We start from the raw sequence: 4,591 nt of genomic DNA on the forward strand, positions 1-4,591 counted from the left end.
TTAAATAGAAAATGAAGATACTAAGAACACTGGCCTTAGTGTATTGAAGAGAGGAATTAATGCATAAATACATGTGAAGAACTTAATGTCTAGCACACTGTAAGAAATGAAAAGGGTTATTTTTCATCATCATCACCCTCATCACTGCCACCACCACTGTCAATATCATCATTTCTCACCCAAAACTGATTAGTTCTTCTAAATACCAAATGGTTGGGAGTTTTGTCTTTGTTTTTGTTTTTTTTCAGGTTGTTAACAACAAAATATTATCTAGGTTGCTTAGTATCAAAGTTGTTGTTCTAGTTTGCTAATGCTGCAGAATGCAAAACACCAGAGATGGACTGGCTTTTATAAAAAGGGGGTTTATTTGGCTATACAGTTACAGTCTTAAGGCCATAAAGTGTCCAAGGTAACACATCAGTAATCAGGTACCTTCACTGAAGGATGGCAAATGGCGTCCGGAAAACCTCTGTTAGCTGGGAAGGCACGTGGCTGGCATCTGCTCCAAAGTTCTGGTTTCAAAATGGCTTTCTCCCGGGACATTCCTCTCTAGCAAGCTTGCTCTTCTTCAAAACATCACTCACAGCTGCACTGAGTTCCATCTCCTTGAGCCAGCACGTTCATATGGCTCCACTGATCAAGGCCCACCCTGAATGGGTGGGGCCACGCCTTCATGGAAATATCCCATCAGTTATCATCCACAGTTGGGTGGGGCGCATCTCCATGCAAACAACCTAATTCAAACGTTCCAATTTAATCCCCACTATTCTGTCTGCCCCACAAGATTGCATCAAAGAATATGGCTTTTTCTGGGGGACATAATACATTCAAACTGGCACAGTTGTATACGCCTCTTTTCAGTAATTCAGATGTCTTTGGTGATGAAAGGATATCTAGACCTGGAGAATCGACACTGCATGTTCTGTAAAGGATTTTGTTGAAACTCTTGTCTTGGAGGCAGTTCTGTCAGTTGGGACTGTATCCTGATACCTGGTGAAAGCATTTCTGGCTTGAGTTTGTAATACTACTTTAAGGTGAAATACTAGCATTCCTCAGTCTTAGAGTTTGCTTTAATAAGACTTTTTGTTTGGACTTTGTCTGTTTCTAGCCCCATCTCACCCCCACCCCCCTGACCCCACACACACATACACACACAACTGGACACCTTTCTCTCTTCTGCTGGTCCTATCCAGATGAATACTCCTCAGGGATCATTTCCCCTTCTGCTTCCACTACCATAATGCTACCTGGATAGTGAGTGAAAATCCAACTGGAGCAATTTCTCACTTGGGATTATCAGTGATTTTTATTTGTGGTGGAGGAAATAGGCTGAAAGCAGTGAGGTGAATATACTATATTGGTCAGTTCATAATTAAACATTGCTCTTTGGATGGGTTTAATACCAACTTCAGATTTTGGCTGAAATCAGATTTTCAGTTTGGGATCAAATTATCAGTTATCAATCACTCTTGGCTTCTAGTAGCAGAGACTTAATTTTAGTGCTTAATGAGGCATTTATACTCAAGAAAAGAGTTCTAAAAGTGGGAATATTTGACTCTGCACTCCAAATTTGTGGCTAACAAGGTTTTTTTGTTTTTTTTTTTAATGATTTTTCCCCACTTTGGTAATTTCTGTCATTTTCTTCATGCTATATATCTACACCTTTAAACGTGAATCTAAGGTCTGTGGAGAGCCACGGAAGCTGGTATCTGTTCCACAGGATGGGGTTTGTTAAAGTTGTCAAGAATAAAGCCTATTTCAAGAGATACCAAGTGAAATTTAGAAGAAGATGAGAGGGTAAAACTGATTACTATGCTCGGAAACGTTTGGTAATTCAGGATAAATATAAGTACAACACACCCAAATACAGGATGATAGTTTGTGTAACTAACAGGGATATCATTTGTCACGTTGCTTATGCCTGTATGGAAGGGGATATGATAGTCTGCGCAGCTTATGCTCACGAACTCCCAAAGTACGGTGTGGAAGTTGGCCTGACAAATTATGCCGCAGCATGTTGTACTGGCCTGCTGCTGGCCCGCGGCTTCTCAGCAGGTGAGGCATGGAAAAGATCTGTGAAGGCCAAGTGGAGGTAACTGGAGATGAATGCAATGTGGAAAGTATCGATGGTCAACCTGGTGCCTTCACCTGCTATTTGGAGGCAGGGCTTGCCAGAACTGCCACTGGAAATAAGTTTTGGGGGCTCTGAAGGGAGCTGTGGATGGAGGCTTGTCTATTCCTCACAGTACCAAATGATTCCCTTGTTCTGATTCAGAAAGCAAAGAATTCAATGCAGAAGTACATCGGAAGCACATCGTGGGTCAGAACGTTGTGGATTATATGCATTACCTAACGGAGGAAGATGAAGATGCTTACAAGAAACAATTCTCTCAGTACATAAAGAACAAAACAACGTAACACCAGACGATGGAGGAGAAGTACAAGAAAGCCTAAGCTGCTATACGAGAGAAGTCTATGAGAAAAGGCCTAAGAAAGAAGTTAAAAAGAAGAGGTGGAACCATCCCAAAATGTCTCTTGCCCAAAAGAAAGATAAGGTATCTCAGAAGAAGGCTAGTTTCCTGAGAGCTCAGGAGCGGGGTGCTGACAGCTAAACCAAACTGCAATTTTTTATGAAGATTTTTCAGATGAAGGCAATAAATTTACCAGTCTGCCAGAAAAAAGAATCCATATGTGGATTTCCAGAATCTTCCTTCAATATGCTCAAAATCATTCTTGATATTCTTTCTTGAACTTTGTGATGTGAGCTCCTAAATTCAGTATTTATTACACATTTTGAACAATCACTCTTTTGTTAATTTATTTTGCTCAGAGAATTTGAATACTGGAAGCTAAGTTCAGCATTAGGAACTACTGAATAAGATATCCATACTAAATCAAAATTAGATTTCTGCTGAACGTAACTAATTTCTTATATATTATATTTTATATCATATATGTCTTAAGAATTAAAGTCTGTGGTTTTTAAGTTCAATCTTCTCATGTTGTTTACAATAATTAAATTAAATCTTATCTATGTAAATAAAGGATTATACATCATAATAACAATATTTTTACCAAATCATGGGTTAATTTCCTGAGATTTTTGTGGGATAGAATAAGCATTCTATATTCTGTTAACTACTATTTGAGTGGCTTTTTGTCTTCCAGACTGTAAGACGCATACAGGCACATAACTGCAGTTTTGGTCCAAATTTTGCTTCAGCTTGAGCACATGGCTACAGAATGAGAAGCAGATATTTTAGGGAAAAATATACAGGTGTACTGTTTCTTTAGTGAGAAATTAGATATTCTCAGGATATGCACTGAGCAGGTGTTCAACCCAATATCAGTATATGAGTAGTTTTCCTTGCCTATCTTGTGGTCCAAGTGACCATCTGTCATCTCTTAGGGAGAGGGCTGGCCAGGGCCTTCAGGATCCTTGGGTCCAATTCTAGTTTGTTTTAGTGATTTACCTAATGAGAAGACATTTAATTTATTTGATCTTTAAGTCTCTTGGTTATAAAATGAGAAAAAAATAATTAAGGCTGTTCCTAGGCCTTTTCTATAGAAACACCCTGATTTTTTACTCTAAAATTTAGTAAAGCTTAATTTCTCAGGAATCACATTTGAATCAACCAATACATCCATTCAAGGATATTTAACCACATGTTTAGTTTGGTGTATAGGCAGGTCAAAACAGCAACCAAATTGCTAAGATCTGTGATATACAAAAGGCCTATTTGCCTAAAATCATCACACTTCTCAGTCTTCAGTTATAAATTTCCCACAACTGGATCTACTTTTTAATAGGTCTTAGTGATTTATACACTTTAACCTTCACTCACAGTCTGTAACGTCCCAGATATCATACACATTACATGGCACATAGGAGGTACTTGATAAATACTGAATGAATGAAAGAATGAATATAAAAAATTTAAATACTGGAGTAATTCTATAACATTACTCTCTAGTAATTTAAGTTCTCACACTTGATAATACAAATTACTTTGCAAAGAGAAATAGAGGTCATCATTTGATCAGTTATAGGAAATTAAACTTAAAATATGGACTGCTTTTTTTCTGTCTTTTTTGTTTTTTTATGAAAATGTACAGTTCTATGGTTGAAATTATAAGAGGAGCTATTTGGATTTTCAACTTCATCATGTAATTAATAATAAGACTGTTTTAGTTTCCTAGCTGCTAAAACAAATATCTCAAAATGGGCTGGCTTAACAACAGGAATTTGTTGGTTTCAGAGACCAGAAGGTGTGCCTTCTCCTAGGGTTGGTATCTTCTGACCAGCAGGCAATCTTTGGGGTTCCTTGACTTTTCTGTTACATGGCAATGCATGTTGCAGCATCTTCTCCTTTCTCTTTGAATTCCAGCTCTGGCTAATCCCATGGCTTCTCCTTCTGTGCTGGAATTTGCTTTGCCTATAAGGACTTCAGCCATGTTTGATTAAGGCCTACCCTCCTTCTGTTTGTGCACACCTTAACTCACAGCATCTTCAAAGAGCTTATTTACAAATTGGTTCACATCCACAGGACCAAGGGTTGAGACCTGAGCATGACTTTCGAGGGGGACATGA

At 38.3% G+C, this 4,591-nt stretch overlaps 1 pseudogene; it reads left to right on the top strand.

Annotated features, from left to right (window-relative positions):
• Nucleotides 1-1,715: 1,715 nt before the first annotated feature.
• On the top strand, nt 1,716-2,612 carry LOC119507268 (annotated as a pseudogene).
• Nucleotides 2,613-4,591: the final 1,979 nt, after the last annotated feature.

Source organism: Choloepus didactylus, chromosome 12 (genome assembly GCF_015220235.1).
Source record: "Choloepus didactylus isolate mChoDid1 chromosome 12, mChoDid1.pri, whole genome shotgun sequence".
In the NCBI taxonomy this organism is placed as follows: Eukaryota; Metazoa; Chordata; class Mammalia; order Pilosa; family Megalonychidae; genus Choloepus; species Choloepus didactylus.